The 16,832-nt window shown below is 36.9% G+C and overlaps 2 pseudogenes; one reads left to right on the top strand and one right to left on the bottom strand.

Moving 5' to 3' along the window:
• Positions 1 to 957: 957 nt before the first annotated feature.
• LOC125121130 (olfactory receptor 4P4-like) lies at positions 958 to 1,893 on the top strand (annotated as a pseudogene).
• Positions 1,894 to 15,452: 13,559 nt separating this feature from the next.
• LOC125121129 (olfactory receptor 4C46-like) lies at positions 15,453 to 16,377 on the bottom strand (annotated as a pseudogene).
• Positions 16,378 to 16,832: the final 455 nt, after the last annotated feature.

Raw genomic sequence — 16,832 nt, 5'->3', positions numbered from 1 at the left:
TCAAGATACTCTCTGCTTCTAGGTACATTACATCAAAGTGGCAGCCACTGTTCTAAATATGTATTATAATCAGCAGGTCATCTTTTACTCACACTGAGTTCTTCAGCATGTCCGCAGAAAACAACCAGCTCTCCAGTCTTTCTAATGTTTCAAGGGTGACCTCTAAAATGTGCTTTTAGAATAATTAAGAAAAGGAGGAACTTTTACATAAGAATAACCTTTATTCCTATATTCAGGTGTCCAGCAGTTGTGCCTCAAGTTCCCCATTGCCTGCCTCTCTGTGCTCTGAATCCTCACCATACTTGGAAGGAGGAAGAGTTGCTGAAACTCTTAGTTACAAACTAATTAAGGCTATTTCTCTACCATATATCTAGCTTTTATTTCAAGAAAAAAAATTAGTTCCAATGGATATGTGTCATTTTCATTTGTGATTTAGACTTTATGCATAAATTATATGTGGCATAGGGTAGGGAACCGATTTAAAGTGGTACAGGTGGTTATCAGCAGAGGGGTATAAGACCCCATTCTCTTTATAGAGGTGGAAAAGAGCTGGTAGTACATTTCACCAGTAGATGAGGTAGCATAACTGTGCAAAGCATAGAAAATGGCATCAAATAGAGGCTCATGTCCTGGGTTGCATTTAATATCTTAGTGATTTTGTGGAATTACCTATTTTTCTACTTCATCGCATGTAAAATGAGTATCCAAAAAATAACTATTCATGAAAAATATTTACAAAGTTCCAGACATGAAATATACTCCCCTAAATTTCATGGAAAATGACTGTTAATCTAAAAAGGATTTAAAAGATTAAGTCTGAAATAAATCTTGTGTAACCTACATCTTATTAAATGCATAAATATTCTGACATTTCAGAAGTTATGTTAAAGATGTATATTTTGTGTCATTTCCGATGAATTAAGTGTCTGTTGTTTATGCTGGACACACCCTAATCTCATGGAAAATCAAAACAATGTCACAGAATTTGTATTTATGAGTCTGTGGGAAAATAAGCAAACAAAGCTACTGTTCCTTTTCTTGTTCCTGCTCTGTTACCTGACAGTCTTAATGGGAAACTGAATCGTCTTACTCACGATCACCTGCAGCCATCTACTCCAACAACCAATGTACTACTTTCTCTGCCACCTTTCCATCATGGACCTCTTCTATACTTCCAGTGTGGTCCCCAGGCTAATCAGGGACTTAACTGCAGCAAGAAAAAATATTCCTATAACAACTGCATGACCCAGCTCTTCACTGGCCACTTGATGGCAGGTGTGGAGATACTCATTTTGGTATCCATGGCTTTTGACCGCTATGTTGCCATTGTCAAGCCCCTGCACTACATGGTCGTCATGAACCAGCAGAGGTGCACTATGTTGGTCATTATGGCCTGGGTTGTGGGTTTTGGACACTCTATTGCTCTACTGCTGTTGATGCTCAGTTTACCTTTCTGTGGTCCCAATCAGATAGATCACTACCTGTGTGACGTGAAGCCACTTTTGAAACTAGTCTGCAGCGATATTCATCTTGTTAATATCTTAATGATTGCAAATTCAGGGGTGGTGGTGATTGTTGTTTTTCTTGTCCTAGTAATTTCTTATATAATCATATTATGTAGTCTTAGAACACACTCCTCTGTGGGGCGACGGAAAGCTCTCTCCACCTGCAGTTCTCACATGATGGTTGTGGTTTTATTCTTTGTTCCTTGTATCTACATTTATGTTTTACCTGCTGGGAATGAAAACAAGGATAAGGAAATCCCTGTTTTATACCGTGATTGCCCCCATGCTGAATCCTCTCATCTATACTCTGAGAAATGAGGAGATGAAAATTGCCATGAGGAAGGTATGGTTTAAAATAGCACACTTAGAATTAAAGCAAATAAGATGATATTCATTGTACCTTTGATTGGTATCTCCAGGGAGCTTATTATTTGAGATAGAAAGCATTTATGCTTTTTTGGGAGTTGGACCAAAGATACAAATCACTGTTATTCAGATTGAAATTTGTACTTTAAAGCTTCCCACTTGGTTTGTGTGTGACCCCATAGATCTGAGGCATAGAAATGTCCTTCTAAACCACATTACTGACCATATCAGAGCTCTCCAAAAAATGATATGGAACCCTACTTTTGTTGAAATAAAATCCAGCCTCCTCACTTGTTTATCAAATATCTTCCTAAATTGGCCCAAGTTGAATTTATTCATCTCAGAAGTCGCAGGATTGGTATAAATTATTACACAGCACTTGTATAAATTATTATAATAGGCTTCATGGTCAGGGAGATCTGGGTGACTACTGACTCTGAATCTTGGCAGTTTGCTTTAATGATATGCATCCTTCTTTTTTCAAATATCTATGAAATGAGTAACATTTGTATTCCATAAAGAAATAATAGTCCTTTAGCTAACACAAAGTTTTAGCAGGGCAGATGACAAACTGGACACTCATGGCTGGTATTTTTGTCTTACCTTAGTTTCTTCCTCTGTTTCCCTTTTATTGGATGCTATCATCCAGAGAGACTGGATCCTACTGCATTCCCTAAACATACTCTAAAATCTTATCCATGTGCCTTTATTTCTCTCTCTCCTCTGCTTGTAAAGACCCCACCCCTATGCTTTCTGTCTATGTCTTACATAAAATTCACAGTCCTAATGTTTTCTTATTCAGAAGATTTTGCAGCTCCATCACATATTGTTTTATTCCATCTCTGTTTGTAGCTTTTCAGCTGTATGTATACTCTATTTCAAATAGTTTAATGCTCAATACTGGTGTTTCTTCTTACGAACTGTGTTTTCTCAGTTTGCCTAAGACAGAAGTTTATGTGCTACATCTTTATTTTTCTTGTGTCTCTCTATTTTTTAGCAATGAGCCTGTGCAAATTAAGATGTAAATAAATAGTTACTGAATTAAGTTCAAAGATACTGTCTTCTTATTTGACTGTATACATTGTTCTTATATATCTAGAATTTTCACTCATGTCTTTAACAATCATGCATTAATTGTAAAATAAATAATGTTAGTAAGGCTAAAATTTTAACATATACTCACATGTGTCTATGGGAGGGAACAGAATCCAGCATCCTCCCAACCCCCTCTAGTGTCTTTTCACTTATTTATCTTATGCAACAGGGAAAGTACTGTTTTATCATTTCTCTTCATTTCCTTTGGATCTCATAATTCCATGTCAGCTCTGTGTCTTGGTTCCAATTTCTCTAAATGTCTTTCTCTGCCAAAGCACTTATCTTTTCTAAGCAGAATGCCTGCATTGCTTTTGTACAGAGTTGCTTCGATTGACTTATTCTGGCTCAACAACAAAGGCAAAATCAAGGAGAAAACATAAAGGCAGTAGTGTTTGTCTTTAATGTCTGGGAACCCTTCTTTTGATGTTTGACATCTAATAACTTTCACATATCCAATAAAGTTTTTTCTTCTTGGAGCTATGGAAACCTATGGAATAATGGGGAAAACATTCTGTCTATTCTATAGGAAATTTCATCTGACTAGTTATTTATTCATAGTTCTGTTTAACTGGGTGTAATATAATAATTTTCCATAGAGAAGTATTGGAATGTAGTATGTATATATGTGCCTGTGTTTATGTGATGTTTCTGTCTGTGTGGGTATAGTGGGGGAGGTGGGGTTGGGTGGTCTTGAGGATGGGTCAGAAGAAATACTTATCCCATCAGAAGGAATGCTCTGCTGCTGTTGTGGCCCAGGGCAGGTCACTCTAAAGTGTACCTCGGTGGCATATTAATTATTGAATTAAAATGACTTAAGAAATGGCCAGTGCAAGCGGACACTTTGACCATCCTCTCTTGTCCCTAAAAGCAGGAAATAATCTCTCATGATTACTGCACTGGGTAGTGGAAATTTACCCTTAAAAGATATCCTTATCTTTCTACTACCCAGTGGGAGGAATTAAGGGTCCAGAAGTCTCTATAACAAACTGCATTACTTCTTCACTAATTTATTACCCAAGTCCAGACTTTTCTTAAATCTCTTGCTAACTGAACTCTCAAAGCATAAGTTTATTTGTTCCATCAAACAATCACTCACCATTTTTGGTTTTTGTTTCTTTCCCTCTGCAAACTTTGGCCACCACTGACTGAGGTCCCAGTTCTGTGACACTCCCATGTGCATGAATTAAAATCAAGAGCAGTAGGGGGAAAAGACCCCCTCCTGTCTTACACACTCAAAAAAAGCCCACTCATTTTTATTATCATTTGTTTTCTTTTCTCAAGGGTCTACAAGATTTTATTGGCAAAAATATAACTATGTCATATAGTAATTCTACAGAAAACAAACTTTGAAATAAGCTTACTTGACTAGTTATTGGATGTTCTTTTTAGAATTTACTTTCCTGCTATAATACCGTGCTTAATATCTTCAAATATAACTGCCAAACTAAATTATAGCATGTAAGTCTAAATACAGAATATTTAATAAGTATTAGTGGTTATATATGTATAATTTATAACAATATATATAGGAATTGATTTAATTTAAAAATTAGCAATTAATAAATTTTATTAGAGGAATGCCTTAATCAGCTAATGAACACTAATATTAAAAGACTCACTTTATAAAATCCCATGTGTCAGAAAGTACCAGACTGGAAGAAGTTTAGAAGTCTTGGAAGTGGCCTAAAGGATTGGGGGTCATTATCATTCTCTTCAACCCTGTGTCTAGACACTTATGGACTATTCTTGCAACACCATAGAATAGCCTATAAAGATGGTCTCAAATAGTCTAGAGAAAAAAAAAATCCCTCATCCAATTAATTGAACACCCATGATTTAACATCTCTCTCTCTCTCTCTTTATTTGGCGAGAATGTTTAAGTTTTACTCTCTCAGCAAATTTCAACTGTACAATATAGTGTTATCTGCTAGAGTCACACCAAAGGGCCTGCAATATTTGTTTCTGTACCAAACCATTTGCTATAGATCAAATAAAACTAAATTTCAAGGACCTTTTGGTGTGGACCCAGCTGGTCCCAGGCCTGCTGTTGGCCCTCTGATGTATGGGCTAGGTTTGTAGGCTGTAGACATATGATTTTTCCTGGGTTTTTTTTTGTTGTGTTGTTCCTATTGGTGAATGACGCTACTCCTCAGACTTACTAGCATTCTTGCTGGTAGGCAGGGCTAGGGATTCTGGGGCTAGTGCCTGAACATGTTGGATAGAGCTGGGTCCCGGGGTATCTGATTGCAGAGCCCTGAGGATTTCAGCACTAGTGGCTGTACACTAATGAATGGGACATGCTCCTTAATCCTATGGTTGCCAGGGCCATGTCCAGGGATATCTTTGGGTTCATGGGAATATTTTTTTCTTCAAGATGAACTATTTTTTTAAGATTTAATTTTTTCCATTATAGTTGATTTACAATGTTTTGTCAATTTCTGCTGTGCAGCAAAATTAGAATATGTATATCCTTTTTCTCACGTTATCCTCCATCATTTTCCATCACAAGCGACAAGATGTAGTTCCCTGGGCTATACAGCAAGATCTCATTCCTTATCCACTTCAAATGCAATAGTTTTCATCTATTAACCCCAAATTCCCAGTCCATCCCACTTCCTCCCCCTCCCCCTTGGCAACCACAAGAATGTTCTCCAACTCCATGAGTTTTTTTTCTATAGAAATGTGTTAGATTCCAGATATAAGTGATACCATATTGCATTTGTCTTTCTCTTTCTGACTAAACTTAACTTAGTATGAAAGTCTCTAGTTCCACCCATGTTGCTGCAAATGGCATTCTTTTGTCTTTTATGGCTGAGTAGTGTTCCATTGTGCATGTCTACCATGTCTTCTTAATTCATTCATCTGTCAATGGACATTTAGGATGTTTCCATGTCTTCACTATTGTGAATAGCCAGGGGTGCATGTATCTCTTTCAAGGAAAGTTTTGTCTAGATATATGCCCAAGAGTGGGATTGCTGGGTCATATGGTAGTTCTATATTTAGTTTTCATATGTATTTCCAAACTGTTTTCCATAGTGGCTGTACAAATTTACATTCTCACCAAGTGTGTAGGACTGTACCCTTTTTTCCACACCTTCTCCATCATTTATTGTTTGTTGATATGTTAATGATGGTCATTCTGACATATGTGAGGTGGTAGGTAACTCATAGTAGTTTTGATTTTCATTTCTTGAATAATTAGTGATGTTGAACTTTTTCTCATATGCCTGAGCGTCTATGGATCCTCTTTGGAGAAATGTCTACTCAGGTCTTCTGCCCATTTTTCAGTTGGGTTGTTGTTTTTTTGTTGTTGTTGAGTTGTATAAACTGTTTCATATATTTTTGAGATTAAGCTCTTGTCATTTGCATTGTTTGAAACTATTTTCTGCCATTCTGTATGTTGTCTTTTTTTTTTTTTCTTATGGTTTCCTTTGCTGTGCAAAAGCTTGTCGGTTTGATTAGGACCCATTGGTTTATTTTTGTTTTGATTTCTGTTGCCTTGGGAAACTGACCTAAGAAAAACATGTAAGGTTGATGTTAGAGAATGTTTTGCCTGTGTTTTCTTCTAGGATTTTGATGGTGTTTTATCTTATGTTTAAGTCTTTAAGCCATTTTGAGTTTGTTTTTGTACATGGTGTGAGGGTATGTTCTGGTTTCATTGATTTACATGCAGCTGTCCAGTTTTCCCATCACCAATTGATGAAAATACTATTGTTTTCCCATTTTATATTCTTGCCTCCTTTGTTGAAGATTAATTGAAGATAAGTTGTTTGGGTTTACTTCTGGGTTCTCTATTCTGTTCCATTTTATGTATGGATCTGTATGTCTGATTTTGTACCACACTGTCTTGATGACTGTGGCTTTGTAATATTGCCTGAAGCCTGGGAGAGTTATGCCTCCTGCTTGTTTTTTTTCCTTCAGGATTGCTTTGGCAATTCTTGGTCTTTTATGGATCCATATGATATTTTTGATTGTTTATTATAGTTCTGTGAAAAATATCTTGGGTAATTTTATGGAGATTGGATTCAATCTATAGACTGCTTTGGGTAGCATGACCATTTTAACAATATTAATTCTTCCAGTCCAGAAGCATGGAATGTCTTTATATTTCTTTGAATCCTCTTGAATTTACTTGATTAATGTTTTATAGTTCTCAGCATATGTCTTTCACCTCCTTGGTCATGTTTACTCCTAGGTATTTTTTTTTTTTTTGGTGAGATTTTAAAAGGTATTGTATTTTTATATTCCTTTTCTAATATCTCATTTTTAGTATACAGAAATGCAGCAGATTTCTGCATGTTAATCTGGTGTCCTGCTACTTTGATGAATTTGTTGACCAGTTCAAGTAGTTTTTGGGTTGAGTCCTTAGGGTTTTCTATATATAGTATGATGTCATCTGCATACAGTGACAGTTTTACCTCTCCTCTTCCAATTTGGATACCTTTTATTTCTTTGTTTGCTGTGCTAGACTTCCAATACTATGTTGAATAACAGTGGTGAGAGTGGACATCCTTGTCTTCTTCCAGATTTTAGTGGGAAGGCTTTCAGCTTTTCTCCATTGAGCATTATGTTTGCTGAGGGTTTGTCATAAGTGACTTTGATTATGTTATGTTGCCTCTCTACCCATTTTGGTAAGAGTTTTCATCATGAATGGATGTTGGACTTTTCAATTGAAACGATCATGTGATTTCTGACTTTTTTTTTTTTTTTTTTTACTGTGGTGTATGACGTGTATGATTTGCGAATGTTGTACCATCCTTAAGAACCTGGGATGAATCACACTTTGTTGTGGCGTGTGATATTTTTATATGTTGTTAGATTTGGTTGGCTAAAATTTTGTTGAGGATTTTTGTGTCTATATTCCTCAAAGATATTGGTCTATAATTTTCCTTTTTTTTGTAGTGTCTTTGTCTGATTTTGTCATTAGGTTGAATGTGTCTTCATAGAATGTCTTTGGGATTGTTCCTTCTTCAACCTTTTGGAAAAGTTTAAGGATAGGTTTGAGTTCTTCTTTGTATGTTTGATAAAAATTTGCCCGTGAAGCCATCTGGTCCCAGACTATTGTTTGTAGGGAGTGTTTTTATTACATATTCAATTTCATTTCTAGTGATTGTTCTGTTAAATTGATCTATTTCTTCTTTTTTTAATATTTTATTTTTTATTTTATTTTTTTAAATTATTTATTATTATTTTTTCCCACTGTACAACAAGGGGGTCAGGTTATACTTACATGTATACATTACAATTACATTTTTCCCCCAGCCTTTCTTCTGTTGCAACATGAGTATCTAGACAAAGTTCTCAATGCTATTCAGCAGGATCTCCTTGTAAATCTATTCTAAGTTGTGTCTGATAAGCCCAAGCTCCCGATCCCTCCCACTCCCTCCCCCTCCCCCTCCCATCAGGCAGCCACAAGTCTCTTCTCCAAGTCCATGATTTTCTTTTCTGAGGAGATGTTCATTTGTGCTGGATATTAGATTCCAGTTATAAATGATATCATATGGTATTTTCTTTGTCTTTCTGGCTCATTTCACTCAGTATGAGGTTCTCTAGCTCCATCCATGTTGCTGCAAATGGCATTATGTCATTCTTTTTTATGGCTGAGTAGTACTCCATTGTGTATATATACCACCTCTTCCGAATCCAGTCATCTGTCGATGGACATTTGGGTTGTTTCCATGTCTTGGCTATTGTGAATAGTGCTGCAATGAACATGCGGGTGCACGTGTCTCTTTTAAGTAGAGTTTTGTCCGGATAGATGCCCAAGAGTGGGGTTGCGGGGTCATATGGAAGTTCTATGTATAGATTTCTAAGGTATCTCCGAACTGTTCTCCATATTTCTTCTTGATTCAGTTTTGGTGGGCTGTAAGTCTCTATAAAGTTGTCTGCTTCTTCTATGTTGTCAAATTTCTTGGTATATAATTGTTCATAATATTCTCTTCTGTTTTTTGTATTTCTTCAGTATCATTTGAGATTTCTCCTTTTTCATTTATTTTGTTTATTTGGTTTTTTTTTTTCTCTCCTCTTCTTGGTGAGTCTGGCCAGAGGTTTGTCAATTTTGTTTACCTTTTCAAAGAAGCAGCTCTTGGTTTTATTGATTTTCTTTGTATTGTCTTTTGAATTTCTATTTTATTGATTTCCTCTCTATTCTTTATGATTTCCTTCCTTTGCTGACTTTAGGTTTCATTTGTTCTTCTTTTTCTAATTCATATAAGTGGTAGGTTAAGTTGTAGATATGAGATTTTTCTTCTTTTTGAGGAAGGTGTATATTGCTGTGAATTTCCCTCTAAGCACTGCTTTTGTAGCATCCTATAGATTTTGAATGATTGTTTTTATTATTATTTCTCTTGAGGTATTTTTTAATTTCCCTTTTGATTTTCTCATTGACCCATTGAGAAAGCATGTTTAGTCTCCGTGTAGTCAGTTTTTTTTTTTTTTTCTCTCATTTTGTTTCCTGACCTTGTTTCTAGTTTCTTACCATTGTGGTTTGGAGAATATACTTCAAATAATTTCTGTATACTTAAACTTGTTGAGGTTAGTTTTGTGCTCCAGTATGTAGTCATTTCTTGAGAATGTTCCATGTGTACTTGAAAAGAATGTATATTCTGACTTTTTCAGTTGTAATATCCTGAAAATGTCAATAAAGTCTAATTTTTCTATCGTGTCATTTAATATCTCAGTTGCCTTATTGATTTTCTGCCTAGAGGATCTGTCCATTGATGTGAGTGGGGTGTTAAAACCTCCTACTATTAATGCATTCCCACTAACTTTTCCTTTTATGTCTGTTAGTATTCGTTGCATGTATCTGGGGACTCCTATATGAGGGGCATACATATGGACAATTTTGATATCCTCTTCTTGAAATGATCCTTTTGTCATTCAATAATGTCCTTCTTTGTCTTTCTTTATGTCCTTCATTTTAAAATCTATTGTGTCTGATTGAGTATTGCAACTCCTGGTTTCTTGTCTTTTCCATTTGCATGAAATATATTTCCCCATCCCCTTACTTTCAATTTATATGTGTCCTTGGGCCCTAAGGTGAGTCTTTTGTAGACAGCATATTGTAGACTCTGTTTTTTTTTTTTTTTTTTAATCCAATCTTCCACTCTATGTCTTTTGACATAGGCAGCCTGTCTGCTGGCAGGTGGAGCTGTATCCCTGCCAGTTAGTTACTTGGCCTGAGGTTTCTCCTTACTTGTTCCATGGGTTGGTGATCTGGTTCCTGAGGCTCATAAGCTATAAGATCAATTTCAAAATAGCACTTACCAACATAAGAGTCCATGTGAGCTCCCAGAAATGGTTGACTCCAGTGCCTGTGTCTGTAAGAGTGAGATTTAATTGCCTTTCGCCTGTCTAGGAGACTCTGGAATATCAGCAGGTAGGTGCTTTCAAGTTACTGCTTCTATTCTGGGTTACAGAGGTATGAATATTTTGTGTGTACCTTGTAAGAGTGGAGTGTATTGTCTCCTAAAGCCTTCTGCATCTCCCAAAATTAAGTTCCACCGCCCTTCAAATATGAACATTCTTGGAGTTGCTGTTGTGGCTCAGTGGAAACAAATCTGACTAGGAACCAAGAGGTTGCAGGTTCAATTCCTGGCCTCGCTCAATGGGTTAAGGATCTTGCGTTGTCATGCACTTTGATGTAGGTCACAATCGCAGCTCAGATTCTGCATTGCTGTGGCTGTGGCATAGGCTGGCAGCTATAGCTCTGTTTAGACCACCAGCCTGGAACCTTTGTATGCTGCGGGTATGGCCCTCAAAAACAAAAAACAAACAAACAAAAAACCCAAAGACAAACATTATAGGGGGTTCTTTTCCTGCCATAGGGCTTGGGAGCTCAATGTGAGTCAAACTCCTCACTTCTTAGGAAGAATCTCTACCATTGTAATTATTCTCCTACTCATGGGTTGCCCACCTGGAGATAAGAATCATATATATATATGTTTTTAAACCCTATTTAATCTCCAAGTAAAGATAATACCAAGATAAAAAGTCCACCTAACATGGCATAACTCTCCTGTGCGCCACTAAAGTCACACTGAGTCCTTTCCAAGAAGGGAAAGGACATCCTTGGATGATGTATACTCTTCCCCTTGATAGCCTGTAACCTAAATACCCTGGCGGGAAATTAACAACATGTAAATACTATGATTGAATGTCAACATATCGTATATTACATGAAGTAATTAGAGAAAGCAGAAGACAAAGATTTTGTGTATAATAGAGACATACACAGAAATGTAAAATAGAGAATACAGTCATTACAGAGAGTTCTCATTTCTGTAACTGGTCACATGGTTTTAGCTGCTCTTTATAACTACTTTCTTCTCGTCCTCATTTTTTATTCTCTGTACCTTCAGCAGGCATCTAAGCTGGCTCTGGATCTTTCCCTGGTGGGGTGACATAGACCTTCATTGCTGAAGGGTCCGGGCCATTAATAGTTCTATTTGGGTTGGGTTGTATTTCTTTCTTTTTTTATTGATCTTAATCATCAAACATGGCAATACTAAGAGAGGCCCTTTGGGAGCTCCTGTGTTAGAGACATTAAACTTATTTATTTCCATTGAGGAGGAGTAGTCTAATTTGTGCTTGGTAGTTAGGATCAATCCCCTCAGCCAGCGTAGTAACTTACTTCCTTGCTTGCTGATTTAGAGGCATGAGATAAAGTGTCAGCCAGAAGTCTTTAACTCTTCAGTTCAATAAATTGTTTTGTCACCTGGCAGAAGTGTTTCTCGTTTTGGAACTAAGACCTCTAAGGAAGCCGATCATAAGTAAATGGGAAGAGGAAGCAAAATTTTTGCTAATAGTTGAATAAAGGTAATAGTGAGTGATGTAATTCCCATTCTTATCTTTTGATTATGACCCATGGATCCTGGTTATGGGAGAAACAGTGATTCATAATGGTTGCTGATTTAGAGCATATATAGCCTTTTGGAGAAATGAAGATTCTTGTCCCTCGCTTGCAAATTATTGCCACCTAACTTGTACTGTAACTAATTCTTCAAATAGCCATTCATTTTAATAAAAGTAATGGGTTTAGGATGGTGAGGAATATGGTAAGACCAGTGAATTTTATGAGCAGGGCCCATTGCTATACCTCATTTTCTGTGAAGTGATATCCTTTATCAAAAGCAATGCTGTGTGCAAACCTATGACAGTGGATAAAGTCGCCAGGTGGTAGTTTGGGTATAAATACTTCATACTTAGAAGGCAAATCCATATCAAGGGTAAGTGTCTATGCCAGTAAGAACAAAATGCTGTCCATTTCGTGATGGAAGTAGTTTAGGGTAATCAACCTGTAACTGTGTTGAACTCAAGAGGAATGATGTCATACTGGGATCCAAGGTTGTTTTCTTATATTGACAGATTGGTTTCTTAGCAGTAGCCATAGCCAGGACAGCCTTCCTTAGTGGTGGTCCATGTCATATAGCTTATGTTTAACCTCCTTTCCTGCCACCATGGCCACTCTGTTTATGCACCCATTGGGTGATAACAGGGGTAGCTCAGGAGTGGTGGACAGGTATGCATGAAGGTATGATTTATGAGGGTAATTCTTTGGTGAGCATTCATATAGTATGCAAATATATTCATATTATTTGCCCATTATGCAAGTATGTAAAAGTACCTCTTTCTCAAATTTTATTGTTACCAATCTTTCAATCAAGTTCCTACCAAATCCTTGACAATCCACTATATATTCTATATCTGGCATAGTGAACAACCTGGTGCACTACTTTAATTTATGCCCACTGGGAGCATTTCTATCACTACTGATCTTCAGGAATTTTCCAGAATGGGACTGTAGTGCTGCAGCTCTCCACATTCAGGTTATGCCTGCTTATCATTGCAGAACTATCTATAAACAAGCCCCAGATCTCCTCTTCCTCTATCGACTGACCATAGTCAACTCCCTGTGAGTCCATAGGTGCAGGCAGGGAGAGAGAAGGCAATTATCAGGAGTGGGGACATAAGCATTTTTGCCATTTATCCATGTAACCTTGACTTCAGGTCCTACTTGGACCTGATCACATATATAGCATGTCCATTTGGTGGTGGAGCACTCTTGTGCAAACACACGGATTAAAGCTTTGATAGGTCAGATAACATCAAGTTCATGGTAGGCAGCTTAGGTTTCATATTGACTTGGTGGCCCATGGTGAAGCACTGAGTCTCTAGTAAGGCCCACTAACAGGAAAAGAGCTATTTCTTCAAAGGAGTGTAGCTATCTGAAAAGGATGGGAAGACTCTGTTCCAGGAGCTAAAAGGCTTACACTGCAGTTCACATGTGAGGCCTGCCAAAGGATCCAGCATCTCCATCTGCCGCTAACACATCAAACACCAGAGACCTGCTGGGTCCTTTGTCCCAAGTGGCAGAGAAGTTTACCTGACAGCCTGATCCTGTTGTAGAGCCTTTAATTTTTCTGTTCCCCACTGAAAACTAGCAGCTTTTTGAGTCACCCAATAACTGTACCAATGCAATACACTGAAATGAAAATTTGTCTCCATAATCTCCAGAGGCTCACTGGACATTGTGTGATTTCTTTGGTTATGAGAGGGGACAGATGGACGATGTTGTTTCCACCTTAAAAGGAATAGCTGGACGTGACCTGTACAACTATTTTGTAATTTTATGCTATCTTTTGGGGTGTCCCTCAATGCATCCGAGCTCTGTGCAAGCATCATTTAGATTTCTCTTTATTCACCACTGATCAATAATTATCAATGTTCCTCATAGGTTTCTTGGGCCCAACATATTTGTTATGTAATGAATGAAGGACAAACAAAATTAATGGAATATATTAATACTGAAATTGCTTTTTGTGTAGACAGAGCTACATGCTTTTAAAATTGCTTTTCACAATAAAGTGTTACAAGAAAGCAAACTTATTAAAACAAAAATATAACAAAAACAACCAAAGGTCATAAGATGATGAAATCTTTCTAAGAGCCAGGAGAATATCAATAAAAGTTTTTTTCATATGATGACACACTAAGTTTCAATTTATTTGTTACTTCTAGCTTACACAACAGTAAACAAATTGTGGTTTCACAAAGAGAACTACCTAGAATTCTTCTTTGGTTCTGAAAAAGAAAGTACAAACAATTTCCTAGTCTTCATTACTTTTTGGTATTTTATTGAATGTCTTCATTTTCCTTTATAGTTACATTTAATCATTTAGTATTCATCATGAATCAGACATTATGCTATTTGCAGAAATTATTGTTAGCAAGTAGGCAAGTACTTTATGGAACATGATTATTTATTTAATTCATCAAATTCCCTGTCTGATATTGAAATATGTTTTTATTTAAATCATCCCACTTTTTGATGATTATTGAGCCTAAGGTGGTGACATGAACAGCAGAGATTCTTTTTTTTTTTCTTTTCACTGCTGCTCCTGTTCCTGTGTCATACAGAAATTCCCAGGCTAGGGGTCCAATTAGAGTTGCAGCTGCAGGTCTCTGCCACAGGCATAGCAGTGCGGAATCTGAGCCACATCTGCAGCCTATGTTGCAGCTTACTGCAACACCATGTCCTTGATCCACTGAGCATGGCCAAAGATCAAACCCACATGCTCATGGACATTATATCAGGATCTTAACCCACTGAGCCACAAGGGAACTCCATAGATAAGGATTCTTAATGCTAAAAGGAAATTTGGAAATGGTATAATATTTGTTGCTTCTCTCTTAGTGGTTAAATGTCCCATTTCTTTTATATTCCTAAAGTAGTTACATTATACAGATTTACAGTTAACATATTACCATAAACTATGATATATAAAAGTGATCAGAGTAGGTAATAAAAATATTAGATTTTGGTTATGTATAATGAACACATAAAATAAAATATATAATAACATATATTTAACTAATTACAAATATAACACACACATATATGGATGTAGGTATATCTATATATCTACATATTTATGTTTATAGACAGAAGGATGGGTAAATGGATAGTCCGGCACAGTCTTTGTCTCAATATATGGTAACTAGTATAATCAGTGTTCCTATCATCATTGCCTGGCTGTCTATCACAGCAGATAAGAACATGGTATGAGAGGTCAGCTGGTTTCTGGTTACTAGTTCATCAATATGTCTGTTTCAGAATATTCTGTTTGCATTTTCACCTATAAAATGGAGATAATAACAGTGCCTACTTCTCTATATTGTTATAAAGATTGCTGCTGAATATCAGTGTATTTTTATTTATTTTATTTCATTGTATTGGTATGAAAGGTTGTGAGTCCATAAACAATTATGAAGCTAGTAAAATTAAACTCCAATTTACTAGAACATTTCTAAGAGTCATCCCAGGCAGGGTTTTTCTTTCTTTTGCTACCTCTTCTCCCCGCTTTCAGAATCTGTAATTTATAGGGATTATTTGTTTTTCCTTATCTCATAGATATTCTTTGCTGATAGAACAATGTTCTTTTGACCTTGGCATCAGTTGAATGGACTTGAGGCTCCATGCACATTTTATTGGTCACCTGGCATCACTTTCCTTCTACACAATTTCCTAATGGCATTTTTCATTTGGTCATTTCTCAGGGTATAGATTAAGGGGTTTAACATGGGAGTTATCATAGTATAAAATACAGCAACTGCTTTATCAATAGGTAAAGTAGCTGCGGGTCTCCGATATACAAATATACAGGGCACAAAGAAAAAGACTAGTGCTGTGATGTGGGAGACGCAGGTGGAGAGGGCTTTTTGCCTTGCCTCTAATCTCTGGGTCCCTAGAGAGTGCAGAATGACTGTATAGGAGCCAATCAAGAGTAGGAAGATTAACAGGCAGATGAAACCACGGTTGGCAGCAACAAAGAGCCCTAGAGTGTGTGTAACAGTGCAGGCAAGATCCAGCAAAGGATTCAGATCACACATAAAATGATCTATGACATTAGGACCACAGAAGGCAATCTGAAAATGGAAGAGGATCTGTACGGTTGCATGAAGAAAGCCTCCCACCCATGACACTCCCACTAGCAGGCCACACAGCCACTGATGGTTGTATAGTGCAAGGGCTTGCAGATGGCCACATAGTGCGGTCATAGGCCATCGCAGTAAGTAGGATGACATCTGCACCTCCAAATAAATGTTCCCCAAAGATTTGAGTCATGCATTCATTGAAATGGCTGGTTGTCTTTTCATGGAGTGAATCTACAATGAGTTTAGGGGTATTGACACAGGATTAGCAAGCATCAATAAAAGAGAGATAAGCCAGGAAATAGTACATAGGGAATCCCAATAATGGGCTGGCAGTGATGGTGACCATAGTGAGTATATTTCCTGCCATAGAGATGATGTAGACGATCAAAAACACAGCAAATATGACTTTCTGCATTTTTGGATTCTGTGTGAGCCCCAGTAGAAAAAACTCTGTCACGTTGTTCCTATTCTCCATGTTTCTCATGTTATGATTAATTACATCGCCTGAAAGAAAAGTCACTTTTTATTAGCTCAACTTGAATTCATTAGGCCTCTTCATGTATTAAACAATAGATGCCTAGATTCTATTGAATTGTACATTCCTATAACTTTTTTTTGGAGATAGAGGGTATGATTTCTTGAATATTCCTCAAATTATGTCCTGGAGGAAGCTGATATATAAAATATAGACATGAGGAATGTAGTGAACACGGAGGCAGGAGATGATCTGGGCAGACTTAATCCTATGAGATGACTCATTGCCTTAGGTGAGGCAGTAGATCTCACAGAGTATAGCTAAGCCTAAAACGTGTGGTTGAAAATGCATGCAAAGTCTACAAATTCCAAGCTAAGAATTTTTCCTTTATTCTTAGGAAATTCATAACTAGGTAAAGTAATTGAGACTATGAGTGGAAGGATTCAGAAGGTTTG

The sequence above is a fragment of the Phacochoerus africanus genome, chromosome 2 (genome assembly GCF_016906955.1).
Source record: "Phacochoerus africanus isolate WHEZ1 chromosome 2, ROS_Pafr_v1, whole genome shotgun sequence".
NCBI lineage: Eukaryota > Metazoa > Chordata > Mammalia > Artiodactyla > Suidae > Phacochoerus > Phacochoerus africanus.
This window is presented reverse-complemented; position numbering and strand designations above follow the sequence as displayed.